We start from the raw sequence: 17410 nt of genomic DNA, 5'->3' as shown, positions 1-17410 counted from the left end.
AAGAGAAAAGGCAAATTATAGATGAAGATGTTTTCCAGAGGTTGGCCTCTGAGTCAAGACTCAGCATACTGTTGTAATGCAAGTCTATGAGTCGAGCCATATCTGATTAGAAATGTCTTGAACTTTCTAGTGATTAATTTTTTGATGTGGGCCATTTTCAAAGTCTTTATTTTGGCCATGAGGCATGTGGAATCTTAGCCTCCTGACCAGGGATCATACACTCAATCGCTGCATTGGAAGGTGAAATCTTAACTACTGGACCACCCAATGATTTAAGCCAATAGATTCCCTTTCCTTATGCTAGGTTATATTGTGCTTCATTTACATGAAAATCAAAGCTACTGACTAACATGACACAGTCTTTAACAATTTTTAAGATTTCTTCTTTACATTTTCATCTCCATATCTATCTTCCCTTTATGTGCAGAGTATGTTTTGTGTATCGGTCTTCCCTTGTGGCTCAGACATAAAGTAACTGCCTGTAACACAGAAGATTCAAGTTCAGTCCCTCTGTAGGGAAGATCCCCTGGAGAAGGAAATGAGTACCCACTTCGGTATTCTTTGGTAGATAATTGCATGGACAGAGAGTCTGGTGGGTCATAGTCCATGGGGTCACAAAGAATCAGACAACTGAGGGACTAACACTTTTATTTTTACTGGGTTCTCCAGAGAAACACAACCAATAGACTATATTCACATATATTCTAGTCAGAGAAATTGGTTCATAAAATTATAGAGATTATCCTATATCCACAACTGGGTCAAAAAGTGCTTCTAGAAATGTGACTAACTGCAGTATTTTTCAGATTTATGTCTGCTCTGATACCTTCGAGGTCTTTGAACAGATTTTTTTAATGGTTTATGATGAGGACTTGGCCTGAAAACCGTGGGGAATTGTTTGCTTGAGAAGATACATTGAGCAGACAAGATGGCCAAAAAAACCCAGGAATTCTGCAACTATTAGGGAGAACTGTTGTGCACATTTGAAAACTGTTGGAAGCAGCAGTAGCCATTGTTATAGCTCTGTTGGTAGCCTCTGAAAATCGTATAACTGGAAATAAAGACTCTGAGTCAGTAATCATCTCACTTGGGAGTTTCTGCTCATTTGAGGACAGCTGCTAGGGAGTTCTATCAGCTAATCTCAACCAAGAACTACTGACAGGAACTGCAACAGAGTCAAGTGGGAGAAGACCTCAATGCTAAGTGCCTGAAATCTGTTCTGACCTCCCATTGTGAGTTACACATGAGAGAGAGAGGGTGAATTTTTCTTCATTATCTCACAGAAGATGAAGAATAAAGATTTCTAGAAAATCTAAAAGTCTAGAAATTGTGATGGCTGAGTCCAGCAACAGAAAGCTTGACTTTAACTTCATTTCAAACACAGGATATGAAAACAGTGGCATACGTGTGTACAGCAGGCAATTACTTGTTTTTTCTTCTCTCACCTGCCTTGGATCTATTCAACAGAGAATTGTGAGAAAGAATGAGGATAATTAGGGGACTGGCCAAGGCCTCTAGGATGCTACCCAAGATTTTTTCATCCTATTCAGTATCCTTGAGGCATACACTTGATTGGAGATCTTTTCATCTCCATCAAGCTTGGAAGAAGTATAGTATTGTCTCTATGGCCAACATCTAAACAGTCCATGGTTATCCTTCAGTCCTCAAACCAGCTCTTTGCCATTGTTCTTCAAAATCTCAGTTTTACTAGCTACCATATCACCCTTTCTCATCCCTCACATTATGTGTTCCTATGCCCCTCTCCTTGGTGCAGAAACTGAATTTATAGAGTTCAGATGAAACTAGACTAAAAAGGATAACTTTTCTTCTTTATTTGCAATGATAAAGCAGGCTTTATTGGTCTTGGTGAAGTCCAAGGAGGAAAAGGGTTTTCTTCCTTACCTAATGACCTCAGAAAATTCAGTCCTGTGTTACCTATTGTAATATGGGTTTTCCATATTTACTTCTCTTTTCTTAATTTCCAACAGTTTTCAGCTTCTAATGAGCTATCAGGCAACCTGGGACTAATTGCCAGCTAATTGCCAGTATTAACCTTCTCCTGTGTCCTTTTTAGCTTGTTGGACCTATGAGATTTAGGATCTACATTGTTTTTACATCCTGTTTACTCATTGAAAGGACTGGAACTGTGCCAGAATTAATGCTGCAATAATGGATCCCTGGAGTTTGGGAAAGTATAAACATAAACCAGCATGCTGGGGCCACAACTAATAAGAGACAAAAGAAAAGTTCTTCAATGATGCTTTAGGGGATATTTCTCATAATTCTCAGCAGAGGAGGTAGGAACACAGTTTGGAAGTATTGAGATGTCAGTAGTAGAAAGAGAATAGAGTCATTTAAAAATAGAAATGATTGTAGTAATATTCATTTTTGAGTCTTATTTTTATTAGATTGTGAGGTTTCACTGACTTCTAATAGCTTTGTGCTAGGGAACATAGAGAAATAGGCCTTGTTGGGTTATTTCATGTGGAAAGTTGAGTAAAATTAGTGTTTGGGTATAGTGATAGAGAGGTCTCCAATGAAAATTATAGAAATGTTCTAATCATCCCATGAGTTTTAGTCCGTCTATGAGTGATGGTTAAAAAGAGCATGTAGGGAAAGCAAGGAACAAATACACAAGGTAGACTTAAAAGTTGGAGAATAATATAGGGCTGTGGGGTAATAAATAGAGCATCACCAATGAATTGTAGTAGGCACAGGAATGGCTATAAATAAGTGTCATAGAATATGCTTCCCTAGTCCATGGGACTTACTTCCTTTCTATCAGCCATCTCTGAAAGATTGATTCCTTTTGAAAGTCTTTTCTGGGTAATTGAAAAAGAAAGGACAGAAACTGCTAATTCCTTATCAAAAATGAAGTTTCAACATTTAGTTCATTCAATGCCCATTGTCAAACATCACATGAAACTATTCCTGGTGACAATGGTATATTTAAAAAAGTCTAACAGGGAATGAAGGAATAAAGGAAGTATAATTGACTTATTTTTCCTTACAGACTTTCTACTGTCTTTAGCTCTCACACTCCTAACATTCTGTGGACAAATAATCTACTGCATAATACTCATAAATGGGAACTGAGGAGGTAAAATAAATTACATTGTTCAGGGAATAGCTTGGTGGTTTGTTTTGTTAGATATCTAATAACAGTAGACCATTCAGGTATGACCTAAATCAAATCCCTTATAATTATACATTGGAAGTGAGAAATAGATTTAAAGGACTAGATCTGATAGATAGAGTGCCTGATGAATTATGGAATGAGGTTCGTGACATTGTAGAGGAGACAGGGATCAAGACCATCCTCATGGGAAAGAAAAGCTAAAAAGCAAAACGGCTGTCTGAGGAGGTCTTACAAATAGCTGTGAAAAGAAGAGAAGAGAAAAGCAAAGAAGAAAAGGAAAGATGTAAGCATCTGAATGCAGAGTTTCAAAGAATAGCAAGAAGAGATAAGAAAGCCTTCCTCAGTGATCAATGCAAACAAATAGAGGCAAACAACAGAATGGGAAAAACTAGAGATCTCTTCAAGAAAACTAGAGATACCAAGGGAGCATTTCATGCAAAGATGGGCTCGATAAAGGACAGAAATTGTATGGCCTAACAGAGGCAAAAGATATTAAGAAGAGCTGGCAAGAATACACAGAAGAACTGTACAAAAAAGATCTTCATGACCAAGATAATCACGATGGTGTTATCACTCACCTAGAGCCAGACATCCTGGAATGTGAAGTCACTACAATAAAGCTAGTGGAGGTGATGGAATTCCAGTTGAGCTATTTCAAATCCTGAAAGATGATGCTGTGAAAGTGCTGCACGTAATATGCCACCAAATTTGGAACACTCACCAGTGGCCACAGGACTGGAAAAGGTCAGTTCTCATTCCAATTCCAAAGAAAGGCAATGCAAAAGAGTGCTCAAACTACTGCACAATTGCACTCATCTCACATGCTAGTAAAGTAATGCTCAAAATTCTCCAAGCCAGGCTTCAGCAATAGGTGAACTATGAACTCCCTGATGTTCAAGCTGGTTTTAGAAAAGGCAGAGGAACCAGAGATCAAATTGCCAACATCTGCTGGACCATGGAAAAAGCAAGAGAGTTCCAGAAAAAAAACATCTATTTCTGCTTTATTGATTATGCCAAAGTCTTTGACTGTGTGGATCACAATAAACTGTGGAAAATTCTGAAAGAGATGGGAATACCAGACCAGCTGACCTGCCTCTTGAGAAACCTATATGCAGGTCAGAAAACAACAGTTAGAACTGGACATGGAACAACAGAGTTGTTCCAAATAGGAAAAGGAGTACGTCAAGGCTGTATGTTGTCACCCTGCTTATTTTACTTCTATGCAGAGTACATCATAAGAACTGCTGGGCTGGAAGACACACAAGCTGGAATCAAGATTGCCAGGAGAAATATCAATAACCTCAGATATGCAGATGACACCACCCTTATGGCAGAAAGTGAAGAGGAACTCAAAAGCCTCTTGATGAAAGTTGAAAGAGGAGAGTTAAAAAGTTGGCTTAAAGCTCAACATACAGAAAATGAAGATCATGGCATCCAGTCCCATCACTTCGTGGGAAATAGATGGAAAAACAGTGGAAACAGTGTCAGACTATTTTGGGGGGCTCCAAAATCACTGCAGATGATGACTGCAGCCATGAAATTAAAAGACGCTTACTCCTTGAAAGAAAAGTTATGACCAACCTAGATAACATGTTGAAAAGCAGAGTCATTACTTTGCCAACAAAGGTCCATCTAGTCAAGGCTATGGCTTTTCCAGTGGTCATGTATGGATGTGAGAGTTGGACTGTGAAGAAGGCTGAACATCGAACACTTGATGCTTTTGAACTGTGGTGTTGTAGAAGACTCTTGAGAGTTCCTTGGACTGCAAGGAGGTCCAACCAGTCCATTCTGAAAGGGATCAGCCCTGGGATTTCCTTGGAAGGACTGATGCTAAAGCTGAAATTCCAGCACTTTGGCCACCTCATGCAAAGAGTTGACTCATTGGAAAAGACTCTGATGCTGGGAGGGATTGGGGGCAGGAGGAGAAGGGGACTACAGAGGATGAGATGGCTGGATGGCATCACTGACTCGATGGACATGATTCTGAGTGAACTCCGGGAGTTGGTGACAGACAGGGAGGCCTGGCGTGCTGCGATTCATAGGGTTGCAAAGAGTCAGACATGACTGAGCGACTGAACTGAACTGAATGACACATGGAAGTATTTGGAAGAACCAGAGTTTTAGTAATAGTAGTAATAATAATAATAAAAGCAATGTTAGGGTATCAGGAGAAGTTGGGTCTGGTTAATATTCTATAACTTCTTGGTTGTGTGACACATTAACACAATTATAACTTTTCAGTGTGATCTGATAGATTGTGAGCTGAATCCTAGATTGCCCAGATTCTCCAAATAAAGCTTAAACTTCCATCATCTCTTTCACGACTTTACATTATGCCTTTCACAGATGCCATCTTTAAAAATCTAAAATATTTAGTCATCAATTCATTAAACTAATAGTTCTTAAGTAGCACTTTGTATTTATGTGATGGGAAATATAAAACTGCTCCAAAGGCATTCACAGTCTGATATATGAGAAAGTAGAGGCTGGTATTTTCATGATACATTTCATACAGAACAGAATGTCACTAAATTAAGAGAAGGGAAAGTTCATGTCCCTCTTATCATTGGAGACCAGAGTAGTCAGAGGTCACAGCTTCTATCTGAGTTTCTAAAATGAATAGAATGTGCACACAAGCTTTTCCAGGTGAAGGTGAAAGTATGAGTAAAAGCACAGAGGTGAGATACTGCAAGATGAGAAGACATAATCTTGCTGTTTGTTGAAGAAGGCAAAGTGATTTACAATTATTTCAGTTAAGAACAGTACTCAACCTAAGATAGATACAATTTAAAAATAGATATGGAGTAATTAGATATATTACTTTAATTTATCAATAAATTAACACATTAATGAATGGATAAACCGATGAAAGTGATGACTTGCCTACTCAGTGTTCATGCTCTGTCGCTAATCATGTCCGACTCTTTGTGACCCTGTGAACTCTAGCCTGCCAAGATCCTCTGTCCGTGGGATTTTCCAGTCAAGAATTCTGAAGTGGGTTGCCATTTCTTTCTCTAGGGGATCTTCCTGACCCAGGTATCAAACCTGCATCTCCTTCATGACAGGTGTATTCTTTACCACTGAGCCACCAGAGAAGCCCTGTCTACTTAGAGAGCATATCAAGTCTACCTATTAGCTTACTGGTCACTATGCTACACTCAGGTAGAAAAATGAAACATACGTTTGCTTCTCTTAAAATGAGAGAATGTGAAGCAAAAACATTCAAAGATGGTATAGATTAAGAAATATACCTTGAAAATGTAGGATCGACAGCTGGTCTCTGCAACTGAGCTACTTTAGGTAGAAGTTTTTCTTCCTGTATTCTTTTTTGTGCCTTATATTTTCAACTATTTGGTTGCTTTGATCTTTTTATTACTTAAAAAATTCAAACTTGATTTTAGTTGAATTGCAAAAAGGATTTTCTCATCCCTTAGTAAGGAGAAATTGGAGGAGCTGAAACTCCTTGAGGCCAGGTGCACCCAACACAATGCTGAGTTCTGTTGGAAATCCAGGTAAAATGTGAGTAGACACAATGGCTCATTTTGAAGTAAGGTCCGATGTGTTTGATTTATTTTCTTTTGAAGTTTGAAACTACAATTAGAGCAGAATCAGAGAATTATCTTGGCAGAATGGTAGGTATTTAGTATATCAATGGCCAACCTGACTAGTAAAAGTAATATCAATGGCCAACCTGTAGTAACTTTTTGTTTCTCTAGAGTCACCTAAATATACTAAAATCCCAACCAACTCTCTTCTATTAAATGTGTGAAATTGATTGATTAAGGGGAAAGGATGTACTTAAGTCAACACAATATTATTGTCTCTGTAAATGCATGCAAATAGGAATTGGGTATGCATGTTGGTCTGGTAGTTCTGTTTTTTTTTTTGTTTTTTTTTTTTAATAAAATAATAGGATTAAAAACTAAAACCTGAAGTAGATATATGTTTAAAGTATGTCCAAAAGGAAGCTTAAGAAAAACTAACACTACTTCCTGAAAATTAATTAACTTATGTAGCAGAAGCTGACATTTACTAGAGGTTTACAGTGTGCAGGTGCTCTGCTCAGTGCTTTAATTTTCATAAGAAAACTAGGAAAGAGGTGTTTTTAGTATTTTATATTATACATGAAAAAGCTGAAACACAAAAAGTTACACAGATAATAAATGATAGAGTTAGGCTAATATGCAGGAAGTTTCAGACATTTCCATTCCCTAATTGCTATTTGAAGTAGAGAGTGTGAAAATAATTTCCTAGACTTAAACACTATGAAAGATACAGAAATATCACTGGAAACATGTACTCTTGAGTTTTGGAAACAATTCCATGAATTGACATGGTCCACTGGGCATTTCCTACTAGCATTACTCCTTATCCCTTCTCCTATTTCTTGTTCCTCAATCCATAGTGGAACTAACTATCTCCACCTTTCATGGCAAACACTGTTTCTTCATTTTTGTCCTCTGTAGATCAATCTTGGGAAACAAGTCAACCAAGCTAATTATTCCTCTGTCACAGAGTTCCTATTGATGGGATTCTCCAACCTTGGAAAAATCCAGTTCATCCTCTTTGCTGTTTTTCTGTGCCTGTATCTGATTATCCTGAGTGGAAACATCACCATTGCCACTGTCATCTGCCTGGACTGCAGCCTCCACATACTCATGTATTTCTTCCTAGGGATCCTTTCCATCTTGGAGACATGGTATACCTTTGTCATTCTTCCCAAGATGCTCATAAATCTGTTCTCTGCTCTGGACAATCTCATTTATTGACTGTGCCACTCAGATGTTTTTCTTCCTTGGTTTTGCTGTCACTAATTGCATGCTACTGGGAATCATGGGTTATGACTGCTTTGTTGTCATCTGTCATTCACTTCAGTACTCTATCCTTATGAGCTGGCAAGTCTGTGGACAATTGGCAGCCACTTGAGAGTCCTTTGGACGGCAAGGAGATTCAACAAGTCCATTCTGAAGGAAATCAGCCCTGGGATTTATTTGGAGGGAATGATGCTGAAGCTGAAACTCCAGTACTTTGGCCACCTCATGAGAAGAGTCGACTCATTGGGAAAGACTCCAATGCTGGGAGGGATTGGTGGCAGGAGAAGAAGGGGACGACCAAGGATGAGATGGCTGGGTGGCATCATGGACTTGATGGACGTGAGTCTGAGTGAACTCCGGGAGATGGTAATAAACAGGGAGGCCTGGCGTGCTGTGATTCATGGGGTCGCAAAGAGTCAGACAGGACTGAGCTCCTGAACTGAACTGTGCTGTAATTGTCTTTTTGTTTTCATTGATAGGCTTCCGCTTAGTTTTTTGAACTACCTTTCTGTCCCAACAAGATTAACCATTACTTCTGTGATATCTGCCTTGCCTGTACCGATTCCTATATCAATGACCTCATCATCTTCATTGGTGGAGTTTTAGCACTCATGGTCCCTATGACTTTTATCTGCATCTCTTATGGCTTCATTGTTCATGCCATCCTGAGGATCCCATCAGTTGAAGGCAAGAGAAAAGCCTTCTCCACTTGTGCCTCCTTTCTTGCTGTAGTCATTGCCCACTCTGGCTGTGCCTCCTTTGTCTACCTGCGGCTGTCATCAAAGTACTCATCCAGCAAAGATAGACTTGTGACAGTGACCTACACAGTTGTGACTCCATTGTTGAACCCCCTGGTGTCTAGCCTAAGGAACAAAGATGTCCAAATGGCCATTCAAAAAGTGATTGGCAGAAGAGGATTTTATTCTGAAGCTCTGTAATGAGAATACTTCATATCTACAAAATACTCTTTTCTGAGGGTATACCAATAACTGTAAAAGTGATGATAGTGTTGTCTTTCATTCACATAGCAGTTTATAACCTCATAGTGAAAGCTTCTCCATGGGATTAATTTGATAGGTTTGGTGAATGCAATCTTAAAATTGGGGTAATTATTAACACTATACATATTTGAAATGCTTTTAAACTTGAACAGGGAAGTATATTTTAAACTAATTTTATTGGAATATAGTTGTTTCCCAATGTTTTAGAAGTTTCTACTGTACCAAAAACTGAATAAGCTGTTATATCCTTAGGTAAGAATAATTTTAGTGTCTTCCAGGAAGGATAAGTAACATACTGTGAATGGTAATTCAATATAGAAGGTTCAGTTTTTATAAATTTCAAATTTAGAAAAACCTCAACAGGACTCTTCACACACACACACACACACACACAATTAAGAAAATGGAATAAATCTAGTTGAAATTTAATATAACCATGAGTTACCAGTGTTGAAAAGGACCCAAGTCTATCACTTCCAATTGCTCTGTCATTGCAAGGATCTTACCTGCTGTATTTCTGCCTCTAGTTTAACCACTGTTAAGTATCACTGTTATAAAGCTCCACTTTTATATGCTGTCCTCCTTTTCATTACACACATTATTTCTGGAGATGAATATCTTGTATATAATATTTCACTTCCACGGCAGCGATTTAAATATTTGAAGATGAATAATGTATGCTTCCCCTAAAACACCTTTAACCTAGCTGATGAATCTTGATTATTTTTCTCTGCATTATTTTCAAGGTACTTTTCATTTCATTAATAGCATTCTTTCATAGACTCATGAGGAAATGGGTAAAATAATCCAGGTGACTTTGGATAATCCTCTCCCTAGTCTTTACAGTTAATTTTATGTTAATACACCAATTTCTTCTCTATAATTTTTCTATAAGTTCTAGTGCATGTGTATTCTTTTCTGACCCTTATGTTTTTCAGACTAGTTCAGTTCAGTCGCTCAGTCATGTCCGACTCTTTGTGACCCCATGAATCGCAGCACGCCAAGCCTCCCTGTTTATTACCATCTCCCGGAGTTCACTCAGACTCTCGTCCATCAAGTCCATGATGCCATCCAGCCATCTCATCCTCGGTCGTCCCCTTCTCCTCCTGCCCCCAATCCCTCCCAGCATCGAAGTCTTTCCCAATGAGTCGACTCTTCTCATGAGGTGGCCAAAGTACTGGAGTTTCAGCTTCAGCATCATTCCCTCCAAATAAATCCCAGGGTTGATCTCCTTCGGAATGGACTGGTTGGATATCCTTGCAGTCCAAAGGACTCTCAAGAGTCTTCTCCAACACCACAGTTCAAAAGCATCAGTTGTTCGATGCTCAGCCTTCTTCACAGTCCAACTCTCACATCCATACGTGACCACTGGAAAAACCAGAGCCTTGACTAGACGGACCTTAGTCAGCAAAGTAATGTCTCTACTTTTGAATATACTATCAAGGCTGGTCGTAACTTTCCTTCCAAGGAGTAAGCGTGTTTTAATTTCATGGCTGCAGTCACCATCTTCAGTGATTTTGGAGCAGCCCCCACCCAAAAAAAATAAAGTCTGACACTGTTTCCACTGTTTCCCCACCTATTGCCCATGAAGTGATGGGACCGGGTGCTATGATCTTCGTTTTCTGAATGTTGAGCTTTAAGCCAACTTTTCACTCTCCTCTTTCACTTTCATTAAGAGGCTTTTTAACTCCTCTTCACTTTCTGCCAGAAGGGTGGTGTCATCTGCATATCTGAGGTTATTGATATTTCTCCCAGCAATCTTGATTCCAGCTTGTGTTTCTTCTAGTCCAGTGTGTCTCATGATGTACTCTGCATATAAGATAAATAAGCAGGGTGACAATATACAGCCTTGATGTACTCCTTTTCCTATTTGGAACCAGTCTGTTGTTCCATGTCCGGTTCTAACTGTTGCTTCCTGACCTGCATACAGATTTCTCCAGAGACAGGTTAGGTGGTCTGAGACTCCCATCTCTTTTAGAATTTTCCACAGTTTATTGTGATCCACACAGTCAAAGGCTTTGGCATAGTCAATAAAGCAGAAATAGATGTTTTTCTGGAACTCTCTTGTTTTTTCCATGATCCAGTGGATGTTGGCAATTTGATCTCTGGTTCCTGTGCTTTTTCTAAAACCAGCTTGAACATCAGGGAGTTCACGGTTCACGTATTGCTGAAGCCTGGCTTGGAGAATTTTGAGCATTACTTTACTAGCGTGTGAGATGAGTGCAATTGTGCGGTAGTTTGAGCACTCTTTTGCATTGCCTTTCGTTGGGATGCTAATGAAAACTGACCTTTTCCAGTGAGTTTTCCAAATTTGCTGGCATATTGAGTGCAGCACTTTCACACCATCATCTTTCAGGATTTGAAATAGCTCAACTGGAATTTCATCACCACCACTAGCTTTGTTCATAGTGATGCTTTCTAAGGCCCACTTGATTTCACATTCCAAGATGTCTGGCTCTAGATTAGTGGTCACATGATCATGATTATCTGGGTCGTGAAGATCTTTTTTGTATAGTTCTTCCATGTATTCTTGCCACCTCTTCTTAATATCTTCTGCTTCTGTTAGGTCCATACAAATTCTGTCCTCTATCGAGCCCATCTTTGCATGAAATTTTCCCTTGGTATCTCTAATTTTCTTGAAGAGATCTCTAGTCTTTTCCATTCTGTTGTTTTCCTCTATTTCTTTGCATTGATTGCTGAGGAAGGCTTTCTTATCTCTTCTTGTTATTCTTGGGAACTCTGCATTCAGATGCTTATATCTTTCTGTTTCTCCTTTGCTTTTCACTTCTCTTCTTTTCACAGCTATTTGTAAGGCCTCCCCAGACAGCCATTTTGCTTTTCTGGATTTCTTTTCCACGGGGATGGTTTTGATCCCTGTCTCCTGTATAATGTCATGAACCTCAGTCCATAGTTCATCAGGCACTCTGTTTATCAGATCTAGGCCCTTAAATCTATCCCTCACTTCCACTGTATAATCATAAAGCATTTGATTTAGGTCATACCTGAATGGTCTAGCGGTTTTCCCTACTTTCTTCTGTTTAAGTCTGAATTTGGTAATAAGGAGTTCATGATCTGAGCCACAGTCAGCTCCTGGTCCTGTTTTTGTTGCCAGTATAGAGCTTCTCCATCTTTGGCTGCAAAGAATATAATCAATCTGATTTCAGTGTTGACCATCTGGTGATGTCCATGTGTAGAGACTTTTCTTTTATTGTTGGAAGAGGGTGTTTGCTATGACCGGTACATTCTCTTGACAAAACTCTATTAGCTTTTGCCCTACTTCATTCCGCATTCCAAGGCCAAATTTGCCTGTTACTCCAGGTGTTTCTTGACTTCCTACTTTTGCATTCCAGTCCCCTATAATGAAAAGGACATCTTTTTTGGGTGTTAGTTCTAAAAGGTCTTGTAGGTCCTCATAGAACGTTCAACTTCAGTTTCTTCAGTGTTACTGGTTGGGGTATAGACTTGGATAACTGTGATATTGAATGGTTTGCCTTGGAGACGAACAGAGTTCATTCTGTCGTTTTTGAGATTGCATCCAAGTACTGCATTTCAGACTCTTTTCTTGACTGTGATGGCTACTCCATTTCTTCTGAAGGATTCCTGCCCACAGTAGTAGATATAATGGTCATCTAAGTTAAATTCACCCATTCCAGTCCACTTCAGTTTGCTGATTCCTAGAAAGTCAACGTTCACCTTTGCCATCTCTTGTTTGACCACTTCCAATTTGCCTTGATTCATGGACCTGACATTCCAGGTTCCTATGCAATATTGCTCTTTACAGCATCGGATCTTGCTTCTATCACCAGTGACATCCACAGCTGGGTATTGTTTTGCTTTGGCTCCATCCCTTCATTCTTTCTGGAGTTATTTATCCAATGGTATCCACTAGCTTATTGGGCACCTAATGACCTGGGGAGTTCTTCTTTTGGTATTCTATCATTTTGCCTTTTCATACTGTTCATGGGGTTCCCAAGGCAAGAATACTGAAGTGGCTTGCCATTCCCTTCTCCAGTGGACCATGTCCTGTCAGAGCTCTCCACCATGACCCGCCCATCTTGGGTTGCCCCACAGGCATGGCTTGGTTTCATTGAGTTAGACAAGGCTGTAGTCCTAGTGTGATTAGATTGACTAGTTTTCTGTGAGTATGGTTTCAGTGTGTCTGCCCTCTGATGCCGTCTCGCAACACCTACCATCTTACTTGGGTTTCTTTTACCTTGGGCATGGGGTATCTCTTCACGGCTACTCCAGCAAAGCACAGCCACTGCTCCTTACCTTGGGTGAGGGGTACCTCCTTACTGCTGCCATTCCTGACCTTCAAGGTGGGATAGCTCCTCTAGGCCCTCCTATGCCTGCGCAGCCACTGCTCCTCGGGTTGCTCCTCCCGGCCACTGGCCCTGGACTCGGGCGACGGTGGCTCCTCCAGCTGCAACCCCTGGCCTCAGGCTCAGGGTGGCTCCTCAGGGTCACCGCCCCAGCCTTGGGCACGAGGTGGCTTCTCCCGGCAGCCACTGACCTCAAACGAGGGGTAGCTCCTCTTGGCCACTGTCCCTGACCTCGGACGTGGGGTGTCTCCTCCTAGGTGCTGCCCTGACCTCGGACACGGGGTGTCTCCTCCCGGCTGCCACTGACCTCGGACGCGGGATAGCTCCTCTCGGCTGCCGCCCCTGACCTCGCACGCAGTGGGTAGCTCCTCTCGGCCATTCCTGCGCCGTCATAGCCTGGCACTCTAGGCCGCTGCCCCTGACCTCGGACGTGGGGTAGCTCCTCTCGGCTCCCGCCTGCACTTAAACTAAAGTATTATATATTATATATCCACAGTCCTTTCATTTTAAAGCATACTTTGATCAGTTTTGCTGCGCTGGATATTTCTTTTTCAATTATCACCAATCTCTTGTTCTCTGCAGAAGGTATTGTGCATATTCTCACTTCCACAAACCAATTAACTATTCTCCCCTCTTATGGCCCTCTCTGTCACTCCTTCCAAACACAATGTTACCTGATATCATTGAATCATACTTCAGAGGAAATGTGAGGTATCAACCAAGACACCCTCTTTTTTTTGTCACTGCATTTGTAAATATACTTGTCCCACAATTATTATAATATTTTTCTTAATTCCTGTTGCAGTAGAAACAGTTCTTTTTTAGTTCTTTAGTTCTTTCTCAAATGCCTCTATCTTTTCAAATTATCTGAATTTTGTCTGTTTATTATTTGTCAGTGTTCCCTGAGTCCCTCTCCATGCAATTAGGTTTTAATTTTTTTATCTTAGAAAACAAGAATTGATAACTTGAAATTATGCAAATATATTTAAAATGTGAATGCATCTAAAATTTTCAGATTGGGCACTTTCAGGCTACTTATGCCAGATCATTCATGCCCTCCAACATATACATATATATGTAAGGAAAGTTAGAGGAATGCAAAAGAATTGATCATTTGAGTGGATCAATCCAGTCCCAAGTTGAAGACATTTTTACTTCCCTCTGGTTTTTTAGTATGTGTGTGCTTAGTTGGTCAGTTGTGTTCAAGTCTGCAACGTTATAGACTGTAGTCTGGGAGTCTCCTCTGTTCATGGGATTCTCCAGGTAAGAATACTGGAGTTGATAGCCATTCCATTCTCCAGGGGATCTTCCCAACTCAAGGATCAAACCTGTGTCTCCTGCAGTGCAGGAAGATTATTTACTGTCTGAGCCACCAGGGAAGCCCATCAAGTACATATATGAACATCCTAGTAAAGTTATCTTTGTTTTAAAAGACCTATTTATAGAAAACTATAAAACACTGGTTAAAGAAATCAAAGATGACACAAATAGATGGAGAAATATACTATGTTCAGGGATCAGAAGAATCAGTATAGTGAAGATGAGTATACTACCTAAAGCAATCTATAGATTCAATGCAATGCCTATCAAGCTACCAATGGCATTTTTCACAGAACTAGAACAAATAATTTCACAATTTGTATGGAAATACAAAAAACCTTGAATAACCTACCCAATATTGAGAAAGAATAATGGAACTTAGGAATCAACCTGCCTGACTTCAGGCTCTACTACACAACTACAGTCATCAAGATAGTATAGTACAGGCACAAAGACAGAAATACAGATCAATTGAACAAAATAGAAAGCCAGGAGATAAATCCATGCACCTATGGACACCTTATCTTTGACAAAGGAGGCAAGAATATACAATGGAGAAAAGACAATCTCTTTAACAAGTGATGCTGGGAAAACTGGCCAACCACCTGCAAAAGAATGAAACTAGAACACTTTCTAGCACCATACACAAAAATAAACTCAAAATGGATTAAAAATCTAAAACCAGGAACTATAAAACTCTAGAGGAAAACATAGGCAAAACACTCTCTGACATAAGTCACAGCAGGATCCTCTATGACCACCCCCAAGAGCAATTGAAATAAAAACAAAAATAAACAAATGGGACCTAATTGAACTTAAAAGCTTTTGCACAACGAAGGAAACTATAAGCAAGGTGAAAAGACAGCCTTCAGAATGGGAGAAAATAATAGCAAATGAAGCAACGGACAAAGAATTAATCTCAAAAATATACAAGCAACTCCTGCAGCTCAATTCCAGAAAAATAAGCAAACCAATCAAAAAATGGGCCAAAGAACTAAACAGACATTTCTCCAAAGAAGACATACAGATGGCTAACAAACATATGAAAAGATGCTCAGCATCATTCATTTTCAGAGAAATGCAAATCAAAACCACAATGAGGTACCATCTCATGCCGGTCAAAATCAGTTCAATTCAGTTCAGTCGCTCAGTCGTGTCCGACTCTTTGTGATCCCATGGACTGCAGCACACCAGGATTCCCTGTCCATCACCAATTCCTGGAGCTTTACTCAAACTCATGTCTGTTGAGTCGGTGGTGCCATTCAACCATCTCATCCTCTGTCGTCCCCTTCTCTTCCCACCTTTAAAAAGTCTACAAAAAATAAATGCTGGGGAGGGTATGGAGAAAAGGAAAAACTCTAACAGTGCTGGTGGGAATGCAAACTAGTATGACCACTATGGAGAACAATGTGGAGATTCCTTAAGAAACTGGAAATAGAACTGCCATACAACCCAGCAATCCCACTGCTGGGCATACACACTGAGGAAACCAGAACTGAAAGAGACACATGTACTCCAGTGTTCATCACAGCACTGTTTGCAATAGCTAGGACATGGAAGCAACCTAGATGTCCATTGGCAGATGAATGGATAAGAAAGCTGTGGTACATATGCACAATGGAATGTTACTCAGCTATTAAAATGAATACCTTTGAATCAGTGCTAATGAGGTGGATGAAACTGGAGCCTATTATACAGAGTGAAGCAAGTTAGAAAGAAAAACACCAATACAGTATGTTAACACATATATATATGGAATTTAGAAAGATGGTAATGATGACCCTATATGCGAGACAGCAAAAGAGACACTGATATAAAGAACAGATTTTTGGACTCTGTGGGAGAAGGCAAGGGTGGGATGATTTGAGAGAACAGCAGTGAAACATGTATGTTATCATATGTGAAATAGATCGCCAGTCCAGGGTCAATGCATGAGATAGGACGCTCAGGGACGGTGCACTGGGATGACCCAGAGGGATGGGATAGGGAGGGAGGTGGGAGGAGGATTCAGGATGGTGGACACATGTACACCCATGGTTGATTCATGTCAATGTATGGCAAAAACCACTACAATATTGTAAAGTAATTAGCCTCCAATTAAAATGAATGAATTCATTTTTTAAAAGTTATCTTTGTTTTGCTGTTATGGGCAATTTTTAGTTGATTTTTATTTATTATTTATCTTTGAGGGTTTTTTTTTGTTGTTGTTGTTTTTGTTTTTGCGTGTGCTGTGCACTTAATATTTTCATAACATGAAAAAAATAAAACCTGAAAATGAAACATGGCACTTCCTTCTATTATGCTCCCATAGTGCTTGGGTGCCTTATTGTAAACAATCCCCAAGAACTATCAACATAACATGTTTGACATGAAATATTCCCATAGAGAAAAGAAAAATCTGATTCCATATTGGATCTGTTCTTTTCACTTTAACCTTTGTGTTCTATTGCTTTTGCTACAAATTAATCACCAAAGGGATGTTACCTATAAGCTTAAATTATATAAAATGTCCCGTCTCTGGGAGCCTTGCTTCCCTGTAACAAGCGTCAAGTTAAAATACCTTTGTTCAGCTCACAGGAAACATCCTGACAAGGCCCACCTGCAAATGACTGCAGGAAGGAAGAAATTAACACAGTGTAGAACAAAGACTTTACCCCCACCCCTTTTAGTATAAAATAAACCTGATTCTAGCTCAGGCGAGATGGTTCTTTGGGAGACAAGTGCATCATCTCATTCTGCTGACTTTGTGAATAAAGTCTCTATTCCTTGTGTCAGCAACTCTTCTCTAAAATTTATTGGCCTATTGTATAGTGG

The 17410-nt window shown here is 39.8% G+C and overlaps 1 pseudogene; it reads left to right on the top strand.

Annotated features, from left to right (window-relative positions):
- The first annotated feature begins 6671 nt into the window (after positions 1 to 6671).
- On the top strand, positions 6672 to 8891 carry LOC128044864 (olfactory receptor 10R2-like; annotated as a pseudogene).
- The last annotated feature ends 8519 nt before the right edge of the window (positions 8892 to 17410 follow it).

This window comes from Budorcas taxicolor, chromosome 3 (assembly GCF_023091745.1).
Source record: "Budorcas taxicolor isolate Tak-1 chromosome 3, Takin1.1, whole genome shotgun sequence".
Taxonomy (NCBI): domain Eukaryota; kingdom Metazoa; phylum Chordata; class Mammalia; order Artiodactyla; family Bovidae; genus Budorcas; species Budorcas taxicolor.
The sequence above is the reverse complement of the archived record's forward strand: the minus strand, read 5'-3'. Positions and strand labels throughout refer to the sequence as shown.